We start from the raw sequence: 20,308 nt of genomic DNA, 5'->3' as shown, positions 1-20,308 counted from the left end.
AAAGTGAGTCGGACCAGGGTTAAGCAGAGTGATTCGATGTGGTGAATGCAACAGTCTGTTCTCCCTATCAAACCCCAAGAACTCAAAGAACCTAACAGAGCAACAATAATGACAGAAAAACAGTACAAATTTATGAAAGTCAAACATATTGTCAGGTCAATTGAACAGTGTGATAGTAGAGGGTTACATGTATACCTTGTGTCAGTGAACATAGAGGTAGGAAGCCCCGTGACACAAGCCCGACGAGCCCCTCCAGAGGCGAACAAGTCTGCTCTGAAAGCGCCAGTTCCCAAGGAAAGAACTATGGGTCACCCTCCCGCTCTCGCCCGGCCACCAGAAATTAATCTTAAGCTATGCCTGTGTCCGTTCTGCCGAAACAGTCAGTAGGTGTGACTTGTCTCTCCCCAGCCTAGGGGGGCCAGCTTCCTCCCCCGGAGCCCTAAACTAGAGTACTCACATCAGGGTGAGGGGGCATTGTCCGGGGCCAGCTCGAGTCCCTTTGGCCTCCTTCTGGTTCCCCCCATTTGTAGCGGCGTAGGCAGTGAGGGAAGTGCTTTTGACATGATTCCGTTCCGCTCTGGATCATTATCCAGCATTCCGTGGGGTCCATCGTTACAGAGTCACAAATGTACCCCCATTGGGGGTGAACCAGTGCCTTATCTGGAGTTTAACTCCGCCAGAAGCCAGGTACCCCAGAGCCGTTCTTGATCCCCCACCCCCAGGATTGTCCGCAGTTTCGTAGTAATGGGCTGTATGGTTACCCACCTCTGCAATGTAGGCTGGGAGATGTCCTGGATGATTGTGCACAAATAATTTTGACAGCTCACTTCTTATGCCTTCCTGGCCTTTTGTAGAACTATCTCTTTCACCATGAAGTAGTGAAACTTGATCAGCACATCTCTGGGGCATTGCTGTTGAGAAAATACCCTGGCGCCTGCACGATGTATCCTGTCGGCTCTTTTCTCAGAGTGGTTGTCTCCTGATAGCGTGGACAGCATGCCCACCACAAAGGTGTCCAGATCAGTGTCTGAGACCTCTTCACTAAGTCCCCTGATGGGTGTTTTCTCACCTGCAGCAGTTTTTCAGGTTCTCAATCTTCTCTATCGTGCACTTGAGCTGGTCTTCCGTTGTGGCACATTTTGTCTGTTGTCGGCATTTGCACAGAACTGACCATCTCTAGGCGTCTCTGTCTCAACCAGTCTCTGCCGTAATAAATCTGCATCCGTCCTAAGGTCCGTTATTTTGGTGCCGAGGTTGGAGCGTAGTTCCTCGAGGCCTTTCGCAAAGTTTTGCCGAAGTTCATTGCGTGGTTCTACTTTAAAAGAGCTGAGGCTATCTAGCAGACCTGCCTTTGTGAGCGCCAACGCAGAGCTGGTGGTTGATCCCTGTCTCCCCTTGCTTATTGGCTGAGGAGTAAACAAATATCCCAGAATGTTTGCACCAAGTGTTGGTTTCTTCCTAGGGGACGTGGAAGGGGCTCCCTATGGGGTCACCAAGGTATTCTTGTGATCCGATCAGAACAGTAAAAGAGTGTATCCTAGAATGGAAATGAACTAGCAAAAAGGTGTTTCACTGTGTTTTAAAAGAACCCTCACTCGCCAACCTAGTTGGTGACATGCTTCATCATTGGGTTCCCACGAAAGAGGCCGAGTGCCTCTCCGGTGTGCTGCAACTCCTGAATTACAGCGGAGCTCCTGAGGACTCGGAAGATCTTCCGAGTCCTCAGGAGGGATCAGGCAGGTGTCCAGCGGGCGGTAGGCTTTGATGTAAGTTTGACTACAAGTCCCGCCCCCCACCAGGACTCATGTCGTGAGTCTCATTCTCACTTCACAGATCAAAAGCTTCCAGAAATCCTGAAGGCCACTAAAGAACCGTGAGTCTAAGCGGTTCCAGACTCCACAGGTTAGGGTGCGCCTTAGCGAGCGCATACCGCCGTGGTAGTCCATTGAGGTCCTGACGAATGCTTCGCCTAATACTTTTAGAAGATGTTGACCACTTTCACATATATTAGGATGTAGCTGGTCTAATAATAACCAGTTTCTACACGTCCAACACACCCCTTTTAACTGTGTCCAGTTTTCCACCATTAAAACTATTTTTTGGATAAAATTGCGACACCATTTTAACTTCACTTTCACCACTCACAACTTGCACTGATTTCACTCAATCCAGTTCCGCTGTAATTCAGGCGTCGCAGCACACCGGAGAGGCACTCGGCCTCTCTGGTGGGAACCCAATGATGAAGCATGTCACCAACTAGGTTGGTGAGTGAGGGTTCTTTTAAAACACAGTGAAACACCTTTTTGCTAGTTCATTTCCATTCTAGGATACTCTCTTTTACTGTTCTGATCTGATCACAAGAATACCTTGGTGACCCCTCTTATTAACAAAACCACGCTGGACACAGATGGTCCACAGAACTACCACCTAGTAACCAACATCCCTTTTGTGCTTAATGCACTGGAGTAACCCTCAGCGCTTAAACTTTAAACATTTGTTGCAAAACAAGGCTTCTGTGTGAATGACAATAGTGCATCGGGCCCAGGTCAAGATACTGAAGCTTCATATTAGATGTGTAAATGTCTATAATTGAAATCATAGAGCACTCAATCAAAAATGTTGCTTTTGTTACTTGACTACTCCTCTGCGTCTACCCTCTTGACCACCCTACCTTGATCAAGAGATTGGGAGGGGTGGCCAGGGTATCTTGAGCAGCAGGAAGCTGGGTCAGTTCCTTTCTGTCCAATGGATTTGCAAGAATCCAGGTTGATCAAACTGTGTTAAATCCACAAAGAGTGCAGTACGATGTGCAGCATCGTTCTTGACTGTCCTTCCTGATTTTGTGTGTTTTGCCAAGCCCCTTAAACCATTTGTTGATGACTAGCAGAACCAGTTTTCACAATTATGTTGATAATACTCATCTTGCATTCATTTGACCCAGAAGAGGACAGTAGAAAGGAGGAGAGTATCTTTAAGCAGCATCCCAGAATAGGTGAACGGTAACGAATTGAGCCTCAATAGGACAAATATTGGAGTCATGATGATTAGTACTGATGCATAACGCAATAAAGCAAAAGCATTGTGAGATGAAAGCGGTTTAATATTTGGTGTTGTTGTGAGGCCTCTCAGTGTAATAAACTGTCTACATGTGCTAGGTCTAGTTAGATTTGATTAAAAACCCTTAGCTCAACTCTGGGTAGCTATGGGTCTGAGCGGTGAGGTTTTAACAAAGGAACAATTGTAAAGCATTAAAACGCTGATTTATTAAAATATGTTGTAGTATTTTCTTCAAAATGACACCTCAACAACAAAATTCCACCAGAGGATTCATGAGATACGAATTTTTAAAGGAACAATAAATCAATGCTTTTTCATTCAACACAATAAATCATTGTAATGTACATTGATCAAACTTCGTAAACTATTACTCTGACTCTTCATGTGACCAAATTCGGCAGGGAGTGAGTCCCAGCATCCCAAAGAGTCTTGGGTGAACAGTTACCTTGCAGTCAAAGGAGTCTTCATTCCAGTTCCAGTCTCTAAAGACGAACCTCCATAAACTTCAATGGAGTAGTCCTGATGCAAGGGATACCGGATGCAGAAGATGCTGAAGAATGCTGATCTGGTGATGAGGGTCTTCTCTGGCTACTCCTCAGTCCACGAGCATGGTGGGGTAACTTTGGTCATGGGGGTTGATGTCCCTTGAAGTCAGGTTGAAGTCCAGACAAAAAACAGTTGCCACCGGTCTACTGCTCTTCTGCTACAGCAAAACCAGCGGTTCCCTTGAACTGGTGATAACTATTGTCTTGGGTGACCAAACTGCCCTCTGACTACTCTCCCGAACCTAGAATGCCCAAGTGCAACTCTTGAGGGTCGGATCTTGGTATCCCAAGTTACACGTTGGCAGTCAGGCGTTCTTGGTTACCATCTCGCCAAGGCAAGCATCTCCAAAGTTGTGGCCCTGTAGCTGTATTAGGAAGTCAGCCAACTGACTTTTGGAGTTCACTTCTTCCTCCTCAGGCTCGGGTTGACTTTTCCTTGAGCAGGGCACCATAGGCACCAGCCTCTCTTTCCTGGCCTAAGGAGCAGCAGGTGCAATCCAGTGTTGACGCAGTCGCTCTTTAATGGGTCCAGGGAACAGCAGGGCAGTCCTTCTTTGATCCTCTCCCTAGTACAGATGTGATCTGAGGTGTGGGTACTGGGGGAGCCACTTTAATGCCCAGTTAGTGCACTCAGGGGATGTGGTGACTACTAACCAATGGGCTACCAGGTCCCCTCCTGTCTAGTGATTACTTCCTGTGAAGTGTGGCATCTAGCTGTCCTAAAATGCACTATTCTGCCAACTCCCAACATGGTAGAACCTTTCTCTTGGTATGTAGAGCTTCCTAGCCCCCCTCAGAGCTGTGGCTACTGGGGGCTACACGTCTATGGAAAAACACTTTGACAATGGCTTCCCCCTCTCTCTCCTCAATGCCATCCTGTCTGCCAAAACAAAAGAGCAGTCCCTCTAGTGTGTGGCCATCATTTGCTAATCAAAGGCGACTTCCCCTTGGAAGCTCACCTTTTGGGCTCACACTCTGTTTGGCCGTCCTGACAGGGAGACGTCACATTTTGCCCAACGGCTGGCTCTCAGTGTTCCTTTATGAGAGTCATTCACACCTCCCCCCGCAAGGATGCCCTCCTGGGGGTAGGTGAGAACGACTGCAGGCTGTCTTGTAACTAGCAACCATAAACAATCAAAGGAAAACTTTAGCCACCAAAGTGGCTTCCTACTAAAGTTGCCACTTGTGCGAATGTTACATTAACTTTGAGTTGAACTTTAAGTCTAGTTTAGTGCAACAATTCTATTGATACTTTGAAGTATCGTATTTAGTAGTCCCATTCAGAAGTTAGCACTGCGGAGCTGCCAAGGTGTAACCCTGTACGTGCCAATGGGGCTACCAGCCTTTCCACAGTAAAAATGACAATGCAAGGCTTTTACTGTCAGAATATGTACATTTAAGAGCTACATATTCAACTTTTTAATATAATGCAACCTGCTTTTAGCGCTAAGTAGGGTGGCTCATAAATGTTAAAAAGGAAGGTTTGGGCTTTGCTATTACTTTAGAGGGCCGCATAGATTTGGGATTTTAAAACTGCTCTGCCTGGTAGTAATTGTAGGTTGGGAGTCACACATTGCTTTATTACACTTGTGGTGGCACAAAAAGTGCTGCAGTTCATGGGAAACACTTTAATTTATAGGCCCTCGGTACCTCTGGTACCATATACTAGGGACTTGTAAGTAAATTACTTGTATCACTTGTGGGTGAACCAATTAGACATATACCTGTTGAGGGTCGTAGCACTGTCATGGAGGTCTGTTTAGCAGGTCTCAGTGCACTTTCAGAGTTAAAAGCCAGCAGAATCATCCCACAAACTTGGGGGCTGATCATGCAAAACGAGTCATATCCTTACACATTGTAGTCAGATTTTCAGGTGGGTGTCACCTTAAGACCAATTAATTTAGAGTCACGCCTGAAGTGAATGAGTAAGTAGCAATCTAAATTTCTAGCACTGACTCCAGTTTATAGCCCCTGATACGACCTTTACGATAGGCCTGGGCGGTAAATTCCGTTCCGCTCGCGGAATTTGGATAATTTCGTGTTCCGCGAAGAACGCGTAATTGCCAAAATTCTGCGATCCGCAGCTTCGTGGAATTTTTTGCTTGTTCACGCTTTCAAAATGCGTGTTCGTGAGAAGTTTCTCCCCGAGCACGCAAACAGCGTTTGCGAACAAGAAAAAAGCACCGTGAATGGGCGGAACAAGCAATTCAACATGTTCGCAGAACTTTTGCGTTTCTCGCGGAGACTTTTTACCATTTCGCGGAGCTTTGCGTAGCGAGGCTACGCAAATTCCACCCACTCCTACTTACGACACCTGTGAACTGAGCCACTGTAATAAGGGTAAATAGGATTGCCAAACCCTTGTTGACTGTGACGGTAGAATATGCCCTCCCCTGACAGCGACGCCGCGCCCGCCCACACCCGTCAACGCGCACGTTGCGCAAGGGGATGGAGAGCTGGTGGCCGAGGGGCCGACTGGTCTAGAGCTCGGCGTTCGGAGTTGGTGGAAGCTGCTGGTTTCCAGAACTTTGACTTTCGCATGGTAGTTGGGAATGTCTCCTGGTCCTCTAGAACAATGACCATAGCACCATTGGCAAAAGTCCAGGTCAAGTTCCAGTCGCTTAGTTACCCGAGACTTCCAACAGTGACCACCATGTTGGATGACGCCGGCACCTTCTATTAAACCGGAGCGCACCCATTCCAGAACGCTCGTGATTCGGCATTTCTCTGGCAGCAGCAGCCTCTGGGTCGCTCTCCTGAATATTGAATGTACGCTGCTGTTTCCTGCTGGTGGCTTGAAGTTGGTGTCCCCTGCTCTCCTGGGGCCGGGCTTGGCTCCGCCCCCTACACCCGCTGCCTAGAACTCACCGGGGCTCCTCTGGATATTGGACTCGGTCGGCCGGGCTTGGCTCCGCCGGACCACAACCCCCATCATCCCTAGGGGCAGGACGCCTCAGAACCACGCGCAAGGAGGCGCTTAAAGGTGGGCTCGGTCCCTCGTCCCGCGAGGACACGTGCGGGATGAGCCGGGCTAAGCCCGGGCAAAGGGCGGGCCGTCTGAGGCCGTCGGAGGCAGACTGAGGCAGGGCTGGGCCCGGACTCTACGGTTTTATCTGGTACTGTTCCTGTGTTTTAATATTTTGCCTTAAAGAACTTGGAATTCCCCCACCCGACCCATTAGTCGGGCCTTGTATTCTACGGGAGTCACAGGGTTCACCTTTTTACTGTGTTTATATTGTGGGGATTGTTTTCAGTTTTTGGCGGGGTTGTTTTGGGGTATTATTTAGGTTTGATGGGGAAGAGTAAAGTAATGGAGGGAATGGTTGGCCAAAATGGTCCTATCCTAAATCAAAGCAAGAAAAATAGGCAAAAGAAATCGGCCAAAAGTGCTGCAGCTGACTGTGTGATGGACAGAATTTACACTGTCATTGAAGAGTGCGAAAGCATATTAGATAATGCTCCAAGCCCCAACAAAGAAGAATCTATTAGAAACCCTTCTGCACCTTCCTAGAAAAATATAGTGATACCACAGTTATTTCTTAAATCCAAAAAGGGTGGGACAAAGCGGGTTGTTGGCGACCCTTATGTGCCTGTGGAATCACATGAAAATAATGAGGGGGCTGTTCAGATAGAGGATGAAATACGTAGCGAACTTAACCCTATTGTTATCTGTTCCAATAGATTTGCCCCCTTAGTTTCAATCAGTGATAATTATGATTCCTCCTCTTCAGTGCTTGTTCCGGAGCATCCACCCTGGGTCACTGTTGCACTTGTAGCCACACCATAGGAGAACTAGAAAGGGTGATTAAGGAACTCAGAGGAGAGGTTTTGAGTATAAGGGGTCTATTAATGGACCTCATGGTCCCTACCCAATCCACACGTTCTGAGAACCCACACCATACCATTAATGAAAAAGATCTAGTTCCCACTGGTGGGGGTATGAGAAAAAATACTCTAGCTGGGGAAGATACTTTGATGCAACAGTCTAGGGGGGATGGGGAAGCGCCCAAGATTATCCACAAAGATCGTATTATCACCCCAAATTGGGGGGGCAGGCAATATTTAGACCCTAAGCCTAGAACATTGAACCTAGGGACTCAGGAGACTCCCAGTCCTTTTTCGGATCAGGACCAAAATGGCCCTGGTAAGAAATTCTCAAACATTATCCTTATGACTAATGTCCCAAAAATACCCATCTCTGGCCATCACGAGTCCAGTGATTCATTAATCAATAAATCGATTCACTGGATTCGTCATGTCCGAGGGTGTCGTTCCATTATTAGGGAAGACATTGTGAAAGCCAAGAGACGTCCTACCCCTGATTCCAATCTGGATATGATCGAATTAACTTTGGTGGACGCCCTATTGGTTGAGAATTTGGTTAAATTAGAATACAGAACCTCCTCCCCAGATCCCTCTCGAATCCAGTTTAGGCGATGCACTTTTACACCACATAATATTTCCCTAAAGGGAGGACCCTTATTCTCTTTAGATAGAAATGATTGACTCTCTGTACCTTACTTAGTCCAGAATACAAATAGTATAAGCCCCGCCGCCCAGGGTACTTCTCCCTTATGTAATTCGAGACTTTTATACCACCCGACAACACAAGCTCAGCACAATTTAACTAATCTCGCCAGCCTATCTCTTTGTCCGATGAACAAACTGAAAATATTGTCCTGGAACATAGCAGGCCTCAATAAAAACATGACCATACCATCATGGGTCAAGTTTGTGGGTATGCACGATGTCTGTGTTTTCCAGGAGACCTGGAGCACCAAAGCGCTCTTCCTTACAGGATATGCCACTTACTTTATTCCCGCAACCTCTAGCGGTAAGGGAAGACCCTCTGGAGGCCTCCTAATATGGATTAACCTTGATTTGGGGTGGTCTGTCACTTTCCAAGAAAGCAGAAGCAAAGACATCATGTGGCTTTCCCTAAAGGGCCTAAAGAACGGAGAATCCCTTGATCTCTTCAATGTTTATATTAGGGGTACAGTGAGTGGCAGGTTGTCACCCATTTTAAGTCAATTAGAACTCCTTCTAGCAAAATGTCCACCCACCTCAAAAACTATCATAGCCGGGGACTTTAATTGTACATTTGAGCCCCTGAGCGATGAGGACCCCTTGAATTTATCTGAAGAGGACAACAAACGGGGAATACCACCCCTATCTTTGACTCCAATCAGAAAATTGCCAGAGATGGTTACGCAAGTGAACGCCCTCACTCTGGAATACGGCCTAAGAGCCGTGAATGGAAGAACTTTGTCAGACCCTAAGGGGGCGAACACTTTCAATAAATTGTCATGTCCATCCTGTATCGACTACATCTTGGTGGACCTACGTCTCTGGGAAAATGTAGTCGATATGGAGGTAAGCCCTACTGTAGATCGTGATCATAATCCCCTATCCCTAACTTTGCAGAACCGTTGGGCAGTTTTGCCGTTAAACCGATCTGCATGTAGAGCGGACTCCTTTTTCTCTAAAGAGGTAACACTTTCTAATTGTGGTAGACGACTAAGGTGGCCCAGCGTATTGGGAGATGAAAAAAAGATCACCCTTATCTCCTCAATATTGGTAGAAAAAACGAGAGATCTCGAGACAGCTATGGCCTCGTCCCAGACGAGGGACACGATTCCCATAATCCATCAGGAAACCATATGTATGATTGGAGAACAGTTTGCAGGAAGCGTCAGCTTAGGAAAAAAGAAACCTCAAAAAAATAACCACAATCCTTGGTTTACAGGATCCTGCAAAGAGAAAAGAAAAGCACTAATAGCTGCTGTCAAAGATAAAAACATTACTAGGGTTAAATTAGCGAGGAAAGATTACAATTCATCTTTGACATTAGCTAAACGGGCTTGGGAGGAGGCACATTGGGATAAGTTAAAAATAGCGGCTACTGAGAGAAACCCCGCCTCCTTTTGGTCACTAATTAACACCAAAAATAGGGCAGGTACTGTTACTATTCCAAATCATATAGGCAGGCAGACTTGGTGGGACCACTTTTCAAAACTTTATGCTGAAGCTGCAGAGGGAGAGCAAGTGCCTGGCAGAGATATTCAGCACTTACCTATCTCGGACCTTATAATTCCCTTTAGCCTTGATGAGGTCGTAAGTGTCATCAACAGTATTGTACCCTCTAAAGCGGCAGGACCAGATGGCATTCCGGGTGACCTGTTCCGTCTGAAACCAGCTAAATGGGCTAAATACATTCAGCATTTGATTAATAGCCTGCTAGAGGGTGGCGAAGTTCCCCCATCTTGGAAATTAGCTGAAGTCATCTCTATTTTCAAAAAAGGTGATCGCCAAGACCCTGCCAACTATAGGCCCATCAGCCTTGTAGATTGTATGCAAAAAGTGGCAGGGCGTACCCTTCTCAATAGAATTCATCTTTGGATGGAGGAAGAGGGAATCCTATCTAAATGCCAAGCGGGCTTCAGGAAAGCCACTAGTACTATAGATCAAGTTTTTCGTCTACTTTTACTTTATTGGAAAGTGGTAGTCATAGCAAAGGGGAGCCTATACTTGGCATTCATTGACCTCAAGACGGCATTTGATCTAGTCCCATGAGCAAAGTTGTGGTCCGTCTTGCAGGAAATGGGAATACCCCCTTACATTCTATCGTTTTTAGTTCGTCTTCATGACGATACTTCTGCAAGGATAAGATGGGGTGACCAAGGGCAGACCACAGAGAGTATCCCAGTAAGGAGAGGAGTCCGCCAGGGCTGTGTTTTGGCTCCCACACTATTTTCACTTTTTGTGAACGGTGTGGTGGATTTTTTGAGCCAAATTCCAGCTGATGCACCAACCCTGGCGGGGGAAAAAATAGCTACGCTCCTCTTTGCTGACGATACTCTCTTAATTTCCAAATCCCCCATGGGTCTCCAAACACTACTTACTCGCTTCCAGGCTTTTTGTACATCAAGGGGCCTCACTATTAACATCTCGAAAACAAAATTCATGGCCTTTAACCCTGGAAAACAGTTCAGACCCAAACTCATTCTTAATGGTTCATACCTTGAACAAGTTCATTGTTTTGATTATTTGGGGATAAGGTTATCGGATAAAATGTCATGGGGGCCCCATTTGAGCAAGATGCTTTTAAATCACAAAAGGGCAGCGGGGGCTATCTTGAGAGAGCAGCGTCTGTCCTCTTCCAGATTGGTCTCCCCTGTTCTGGTTGTATATGAGGGAAAGGCAGTGAGTTCGGCTTCTTATGGAGCCGAACTCTGGGGGTTCAAACAAACATCAGAGATTCAAAAGTCAGAGAACAAGTTTCTAAGAGACCTGGTCTCTGCCCCCCATTGTACCCCTTTAACACCCTTGTTCCTTGACATGGGGAGACACAGGTTGAGTGATATAGTTAGATTACGCCCTCTCTTGTATTGGGCAAGACTAAGATCTACCCCAGAGTTATGTCATTATGCAGCAGGTCTTGGTGAATTGATTACTCTGGACACGGGCAAAAGGGTAAAATGGCTAAGAGAAGTTAAGGAACTTTTATCGTCCTTGGGCTTAGCCGATGCGTGGGAGAACCAAGCCCAGCCATCCAAGGCGGAGCTAAAAAAGATCTATTGGAACTGGATACACCAACGGCTCCTACTTTACCCGAGGCATGGGAAACTATCAGAGGACTTTCTACAGCATAAACAAGTTGGCCATTTGGAACCTGTGGCCTTTTTCCCCTTGACCGTTCGTTACCCCCTTCCCTCTTCCTATCCTTAAGTCACTCCCGGCAGTCACTGGGTTACTGTTGCACTTTTTCTTTTTATTTCTTTGGTACAATAAAGTTTGCAGAGAGTCAAAATAAAGTGTAACAACACAGGTGTGGGGTCCTCCAGGTCCGCCTTCTCGTCTCCCTTGCTTGCTTCCCGGCTCCGTTCGGGGAATAGGTGAGCGTGGACCCAAAAGAAAAGAAACAGAACAAACTGGTTTTAAATTCTACCAGACTGTAACAACGCAAAAAGGGGAGGGCAAGTGTACCGTCACCGGTCCCTAGTGAATGTGCCTAACGTGGGGGAAAAACAGTTGGTGACTTCAGTGACGTCCCTTAAAACGAGCCCACAGCCCCTGAACAAGCCCCGGCTGGATAACAGGTACTCGCCTCGAGCCCCGACCCTCCAGGGCCGAGGTGTTGGGAGACCAAGCCTCCGTTCCGTCAGGGAGTGCAGTGGTCCCGGGCGCAGTGCTCCTGGAGCTGTGTTCCTTCGCTGGGTCTCCGACGATGGTTCCTGGATCGGCTCCTCCGACTTCCGGCTCCTCCGCTCGTCCCGCCGTTCTCCAGAGGGTTGTGCTCTCCCGGTCGTCCTGTTCGGCTTCCTCCGCGTCTTCTCCTCTCTCCGAATCTCCCACCACCCCATTCACCGGATGTCCGTCACTTTTATCGGGATTGCTCACACCACCCTGATTAGACGCTAGAGCGCCGCCCTCACTTCCTGGTCGCTCTTCGGCGGCGGCCATGTTGGAATGGTCGGAGCCGTTTTCGACGGAGACATCACCACATTGCCCTCCCGTAAGGGGTGGGCGTTCGGGCCACTCCAACACTGGGAACCTGGAGAGGTAGTCCACATTATTTTGCAGTTTTCCGGGAATGTGAATGGCCTCGAAGGTGAAGGGCTGCAATGCAAGGAACCAGCGTAAAATTTTAGGATTGGAGTCTTTATGTAAAGAGAGCCAGGTAAGTGGGGCATGATCGGTAAGGAGAAGGAAGGAACGTCCCAAAAGATAATATTGCAGCGCCTCTATGGCCCATTTGAGGGCTAGGCATTCCTTCTCTATTGTTGAGTATCGGGTTTCCCTGGGAAATAGTTTTCTACTGAGGTAGAGGACGGGATGCAGGTCTCCTAGGACGTCTGGCTGTGAGAGTACAGCCCCTAGTCCTCTACCTGAGGCGTCTGTTTGGAGAACGAAGGTTTTCGTGAAGTCAGGGCAGGCAAGGACTGTGGATGTGCATAAAATGGTCTTTAGAGTCTGGAAGCTATCTTCTTGGGGAGACAGCCAAGGAAGGTGTTTTCCTGTGTGGGTTTTGGTGAGCAGATCGGTGAGGGGGCTGGCTATTTCTGAGAATCGGGGAATAAATCTTCTATAGTACCCCACTAATCCAAGGAAGGAACGCACGTCTTTCTTACAAGAGGGTCTGGGTATTTTAGTGATGGCTTCTATTTTGCTAACTTGTGGTTTTATTTGGCCCTTACTGATGGTATACCCTAAATATTCTATACAGTCGGTTCCAAATGTGGTTTTTTTGGGATTGAGAGTAAGACCGGCTTGTTGTAAGGACAGCAGGACTGCTTCCAAATGTTTTAGGTGTGTACTCCAGTCCGGGCTGTAGACGACGATGTCGTCTAAATAAGCGGCTGAAAATTGATGATGTGGGGCTAGTAAGGTGTCCATTAGTCGCTGAAAAGTAGCGGGGGCCCCATGTAGGCCGAAGGGTAGAACCTTAAACTGATATAGACCAGTCGGGGTCGAGAAGGCTGTTTTTTCTTTGGCAGAAGAGGTGAGGGGTATCTGCCAGTATCCTTTGGTCAGGTCTATTGTCGTCATGACTCTAGCGTTGCCTAGGCGTTCGAGGAGTTCGTCCACCCTGGGCATAGGGTAGGCATCGAATTTAGACACGGAGTTTACCTGACGGAAGTCTATGCAAAACCTGATGCTCCCATCAGGTTTTGGGACAAGAACAACAGGGGAAGACCAGGCACTATGGGATGGTTCTATTATATCAGCTTCCAGCATCGCCCTTATCTCTTGATCTACTGCTGTTCTTCTTGCTTCCGGAATGCGATATGGTTTTAATTTGATGGGTCGGGCGGTGGTTGTGATGATGTCGTGTTCTACCAGTGAGGTCCTCCCAGGATCTCCTGACAGCACCGTGGCAAACTTGGCGCACAGATCTACCATCTGTTGTTTTTGGGTGGGATTAAGTTGTGGTCCTACTTGAATCGGGGTCTCCTCTTGCCCTCTTTGGGGAAGATGGGTTACATCAATGGGTTTATGTACCGTTATGTGGCCTATCGATGCCTCTCTCTGTGATACCTCGGGAAGGGGACCTTCCCAGGCTTTGAGCAGATTGACGTGGTATATCTGTCCTTCGTTCTTTTTATGTGGGACGTCTATCCGATACGTAACAGGAGTTACCTTCCCTAACACTTTGTATGGTCCCTGCCAGGTGGCTAACAACTTTTTTTCTGAACTAGGCAGAAGTATGAGTACTTGATCCCCTTTCTTGAACTCCCTAAGTTTGGCTCGACGGTCATATAACTGTTTTTGTCTAGTTTGTGCCTTTTCCATGTTTACATGTACCTCCTCCCACAATGAAGACAACGTGTCTTTCAGAGCAGCTGAATACTGTAGTAGTGGTCTACCCTCATCTTCTTCGTCTGTCCACCGTTCTAAAGCCATGTCAAGGAGCGTCCGGGGCTGTCGCCCGAACACGAGTTCGAAGGGTGAAAACCCTGTTGATGATTGCTCGTGTGTCCTGATGGCGAACAACACCAGGGGAAGTTGTCTGTCCCAATCCCTGCCTGTTCGGTCTACAGATTTTTTTAAGATGGTTTTAATCGTGGCAATTGTAGCGTTCGACCAGCCCATCTGTTTGTGGGTGGTAGACGGAGGTGCGTAGTTGCTTTACCTTGAGAATATTACACACTTGCTTCATTAGTTTGGACATGAAGGGGGTGCCCTGGTCTGTCAATAGCTCCTCTGGGAACCCTACTCGAGAAAAAAACGAGACCATGGCGTGTGCGACTACTGAGGTGGTTGTTGAGGAAAGGGGTATGGCCTCGGGGTACCTGGTAGCATAGTCTACCAAAACAAGGATGTACTGGTGGCCCCTGGCGGAAGGAATTAAAGGACCCACCAAGTCCATTCCTACCCTTTTGAAAGGCACATCTATGATAGGGAGGGGTTGAAGGGGCGCTTTGGATACGGCGGGAGTGTTCACCAACTGACACCGGGGACATTGGGCGCAATACTTGGCTACTTCTTGATAGACCCCTGGCCAATAGAATCTAGACAGCAAATACTTCAAGGTGTGCTCTTTCCCGTAATGGCCTCCCCCAGTCTGACTATGGGCTAACGACAGTGTCTGTTCCCTATATGCTTTAGGAACTAACAACTGTTCCTTCTTTTTATCACCCTCGATCGTGACTCTATATAATAGTCCCTTTTTCACCAGGAAGAAGGGGCCTACCTGGTCTGGTTGGTCTTCTTGCACCTGGTTCCAGGCATGGAGCAGCGTGGTGTCATCCCTTTGGGCAGCCCGGAAACTTGGTCCTGCCTCTTGTGAAGAGTCTGGGGAGGAAAAGATTTTCGTAGATGAGTGTGGTTCTGCGTGTAGATACATGGCTTTTTCTCTTCTTCTCTCCTTACGGCTTTTTGTTGTTTTGGGGAATGTTTCGTCTATCTCATCGGTAGAAAAAGGGGCACTGTCTAGCCAAAGGGTAGGGGGGGGCGGTGTGGTGTAGGCCTGTAGATAGTCATGAAACCTAGGAAGGTCAGTTCCCAACAAGACCGTCTCAGGGAGTTGAGGCACCACTCCTACCTTCCGTAGTTGAGACTCTCCCTCTATATCCAACAATACTTCGGCCAAGGGGTATAGTTTTCTATCCCCATGGACGCATGTGACTTGTATTTGTTCGTCCTCTATCAATTGTGAATCCCGTACCAAGGACCTGTCTACTACTGTATGATGACACCCCGTATCCAAAAAGGCGATCACCGGCTTCCCATTCACATGGATCTGCTTCCTGTACCGTTCAGGGGTCTTTCCGGTCATCAACACCCTCCCTCGGGAATACCCCACTTCCATAGGTTCATGCGGGGGAATACGCAGGGGGCAGTTGCGGGCTATGTGTCCCCATTCTGCGCAGTGATAACATTGTGGTCCGGTCGTGGGTGTGTGTGAGAGGGGTGGTCGTGGTCCGGTCGTGGGTGTGTGTGAGAGGGGTGGTCGCGGTGTGGGCCGTGGGATGGGGTTTGGTTTGTGTTCGACAGGGAGGAGGTTAGGTCTTGGCGTTGGCCTTGGGAATCCTGTCGGGGTTTTGTAAGCCGAGGTTTTAAACTCCGGAGAGCGATGAAATGCACAGGCTAAATCTACGGCCAAGGTCACCGTCAGGTTAGGGTGTTGTTTGATCCAGGCTCTGGTGCTGAAGGGTAGGGCCTCTAAATACTGTTCAAGATACACTTTTTCGGACAGTTCGTCCGCCGTGGAGAGGGTAGGTTGTAACCAGCGGTTGCCTAAATCCCTTATCCGATAATATAAAGCCCGGGGATTATCGCCGGCTGTCCATCTTTCCTTTCTAAAGCGTGACCTATAATATTCTTGATCACACCCTAAACGTTCCAATATGGCCCTTTTTATATCCGTATAACTCGTAACCCCCGCCGGATTGGCGGCTTGATACGCCGCTTGGAGCTCGCCTGATAGAAGGGGCGCGATGTATTGACCCCATCTTTCTGGGGGCCAGGTGGCAGTGGAGGCTACCCTTTCAAAGATAACAAAAAAATAATCCGGGTCATCCCCTGGCTGAAATTTCTGAAGGACCGACCCTGGTACATTCGGGTGGACACGGGCACTTGATATGGCATCGGTCAAGCGCATGACCGCAGTGTCCTGGACGGCTTGGTTGGATGTAATGAGAGCCGCCTGATCCCGTAAGGCCGTTTGCAAGGCCTCCCTTTCTTGTTGAGCCTGCTTGGTTTGTTCCTCGACAACCAGCTGTAGATGACGCTGTCCTTCTGCTAGTTGGGTGATAATAGCTTCCATGGCAGGGGGAAAGGGTTCTGTCTTTTCCAGACGAAGATCCCACTTCTGACACCACTGTGGCCTTTTTCCCCTTGACCGTTCGTTACCCCCTTCCCTCTTCCTATCCTTAAGTCACTCCCGGCAGTCACTGGGTTACTGTTGCACTTTTTCTTTTTATTTCTTTGGTACAATAAAGTTTGCAGAGAGTCAAAATAAAGTGTAACAACACAGGTGTGGGGTCCTCCAGGTCCGCCTTCTCGTCTCCCTTGCTTGCTTCCCGGCTCCGTTCGGGGGAATAGGTGAGCGTGGACCCAAAAGAAAAGAAACAGAACAAACTGGTTTTAAATTCTACCAGACTGTAACAACGCAAAAAGGGGAGGGCAAGTGTACCGTCACCGGTCCCTAGTGAATGTGCCTAACGTGGGGGAAAAACAGTTGGTGACTTCAGTGACGTCCCTTAAAACGAGCCCACAGCCCCTGAACAAGCCCCGGCTGGATAACAGGTACTCGCCTCGAGCCCCGACCCTCCAGGGCCGAGGTGTTGGGAGACCAAGCCTCCGTTCCGTCAGGGAGTGCAGTGGTCCCGGGCGCAGTGCTCCTGGAGCTGTGTTCCTTCGCTGGGTCTCCGACGATGGTTCCTGGATCGGCTCCTCTGACTTCCGGCTCCTCCGCTCGTCCCGCCGTTCTCCAGAGGGTTGTGCTCTCCCGGTCGTCCTGTTCGGCTTCCTCCGCGTCTTCTCCTCTCTCCGAATCTCCTACCACCCCATTCACCGGATGTCCGTCACTTTTATCGGGATTGCTCACACCACCCTGATTAGACGCTAGAGCGCCGCCCTCACTTCCTGGTCGCTCTTCGGCGGCGGCCATGTTGGAATGGTCGGAGCCGTTTTCGACGGAGACATCACCACAGAACCCTATTTGGATTTTATTTGAGTTCCTATGGACAGAAAGCTGTACATGCTTTTCCGGTTTGGGTCACTGTATCTCAATGCTACAGTTGCACAAAGGGATCCAGCCAAAATATTTTCATCAAGCTGTCCGTGTTGCAATTATACGCAAGAAACCATAGCCCATTGCCTAGTCGCATGCCCGGCTTACCGACAGGCTAGGAACAAATGGCTCAAACATATTTGTGTCCAGTTGGGAACAAAGAATCATCAAGTCGCACTCCGCATCTTGAGATCTGATGCATATAGGTCTGTTTTTGTATGCGGAGTTACAAAATTTCTGGGCTGCGCTTGGTTTATTCGCGCGAAAGCCATCACTAAAGCTGCAAAAATAGTTGATGTTGCTACACAATAAACCCGCATCCATTATCCTGTGTAAGAGGGTAGAAGGAACAATCTGTGTTTCAAGAACTTCCGTCGACATGAGTAATTTGCTTTTATTGGGAATCTCGCCTTTTATGAATTGTTGTCCTAACCATTGGTGCCATTGTTTGTGTTTTAAATTTTGTTTTTATATAACTTTTTAAGTATTATAAACTTGGAATTGCATAACATTGTTTTTAAGGATGCAAAAGCTTTCATGATGGCAATTATTTGAACATAGCAATAACAAATGTGCCTCAAGAAATAACACATGCACTTTTTACACTAGCACTTAATATCTGCCCTGCATTAAAAATAAAGCATTTTTAGGTAGCTTCTTCAGTTAAGTACTGTGCGCCACCAAGTACCCATATGCACTGTTATAGCATTTGCACTTTCTTCTCCAACTATGAACTGTACTAAGCACCTTCATATATTAGAGAGCACCAGCACTTTATTTGTTAAGTGCAATCTATCTATGAAGCTCAAAATGTGTCATAAACTGTTGAATATAATAATGTTCTAATAAGCACACTTAGCATTTCTATGCACTGGATTAGACCCACCGATTGCCCGATATCTCTATTATTTCATTTTAAGTATAAAGATCACTGTAAATGTCCAAAGAAGCAATTGAGATTGTCATCTGTCTGACTTGGGTTTTTATGATGTGTTCTTTTACTGGTATGTTCGAACTGCTTTTATTGTGTATCTTTTATGGTTTTTTAAACCGAATAAAGATTATTGAATTGAATATGGGTAATCATCGGGCTACTGTTACAAATGGGATAAATTCCCCCCCCCCCCCCGTACAAATAGTGCAAATCAGCGAGGAGTTCTGTGATAATATAGAGGAGCGAGGCTGAAAGGCGATTCCTTAATTAGGTCATGAAACTCAGAGATGACTTGCAGTATCCTTATATTTTATAGCAGGGTACTTTATTCCTTATCGTAGACTATCACGTCATCACTCTTCCCACCAATTGTTCTTAACTATGAGATTTGTGAGCATAGACAAGCTGTTGAGCTTGGGACAGAAACAAAATATTTAGTTGTGACTTGCTCAATTGGAAGTCTTTCAATTGTGGTCAGGCAAATTTTTTAAAGTGAGAGATATTATAGTTAATTTTTTAAAGCCATATTCTATAGCATAATTCGGGAATTGATGTTTTAGACTTTTTATGAAGGTGTTTATTATATTATTGTGCTATTTGCTGGAAATTTGTATAAATGATTGTTGGTTTATTGTTTTGAATACAAAAAAAGGTCTCAATAAACATACATTTATGATCCCCAAAAAAATGATGACTTCCAAAAACAATTAACACAAGTTCCAGTTTCTGACATGAAGATTAAAAGCAGAATCTGTATGTGAATTCAGACAGATCAAAAAGCAGTTAATAATTTGTTGAAAAAATGTATCGAATCAGTTTAATGTAAGAAAAATACTGTAGGTCAGAATGTGTCGAAACATGCAGAGAGAGTATATCCGTCCGGAAATGACCTATTGCATGCAAAAAATAAACATTTTGCCATAATTACCTCCTTTCCGCTGGCCAGTTTTAATTGTCATTGTTTATTAACTGCAGCTGTCATTTTGCTCTGTGACCTGCTTTTCAGCTTGGATGATGGCTCTGGCAGCAGCCATCATGACGTCCCAACTCGAATGTAATAACTTTTTAGAGTAGAGAAGCTGTGCCATGCCATTATTACAGGCTCCTAGAGACATCGGAACTCGAATGTAATCAGGAAAGTAGAGACAGGGTTTTCTACAGGGATTGCAGGCTCCCATACATTACTTTTTGTAACGCCTTCTATGTGAGAATGTGAACAACCGATTAAATATATGTACACCTCTGACATTCGTGCACGAATCAGTGGATGAATTGGCGCAGGATTTCCTTAAGATAACCCCAGGATATGTAGTTCTAGTAGAAACCTGCAATAGGTAAATTCTGCAAATAAAGAGATTAAGGGCAGATAACCCTGAATCACACAAGTAACCCATGGAACACACTCTCGGAACGACTTAATGAATGTCAGGATATTTTGACCCACACGAGGCACTAAAGATTCACCTATTTTAATAAACTCTGTACTCCTGGAAAATAAGCACTTCATTTTTTAGCGCTATATGAAAGGAAATGACTTGAGACATGCCTTACGTGTTCTCTCCAGAGCAGGTCGGAGCCCAGCACATATATTTTTGGCTTATCCGGCTTGTTTGTGAAATACAGGACTGATTCCTGTGTCCAATCACAGCTTAGTATTGGTTTCAGATTCTGGAGGGAGTAGACACAGGCACAGCAGTGACACCTAGTGTACAGTGAAGGGATGCCATTGCCGCACGGCCTGAAGGGTGCAGACCGACACAAAGGTGGCAGTGATGCTGTCACTAGTTTAGGTGTTGGAGCGAGCCACCATTGATGAGACAGTGGCACCCGGCGCTCTGTCGCAGTACAGAATTGGCGTATGTCCTGGGTTGATGCAGAGAGACCCTGAAGCGGCAGTGACATTATGTCCATTCACAGTACGGCGTTGGGTTAGGTGCCTTATTGAGCAGACACCTGTGTAGCAGTGACACCCGGTACACAGCCACTGACACTAGCAGAAACCTCAGATCTAGCTCTGCGCACATGGTCATGTTC

At 47.0% G+C, this 20,308-nt stretch overlaps 1 protein-coding gene across 3 annotated transcripts in view; it reads left to right on the top strand.

Moving 5' to 3' along the window:
• The window catches only part of SGSM3 (small G protein signaling modulator 3), a 276,018-nt gene that overhangs the window by 188,495 nt on the left and 67,215 nt on the right, over positions 1 to 20,308 (top strand). The gene's annotated exons all lie outside the window — the stretch shown is intronic.

The sequence above is a fragment of the Triturus cristatus genome, chromosome 4_2 (assembly GCF_964204655.1).
Source record: "Triturus cristatus chromosome 4_2, aTriCri1.1, whole genome shotgun sequence".
NCBI classification, from domain to species: Eukaryota; Metazoa; Chordata; class Amphibia; order Caudata; family Salamandridae; genus Triturus; species Triturus cristatus.
The sequence above is the reverse complement of the archived record's forward strand: the minus strand, read 5'-3'. Positions and strand labels throughout refer to the sequence as shown.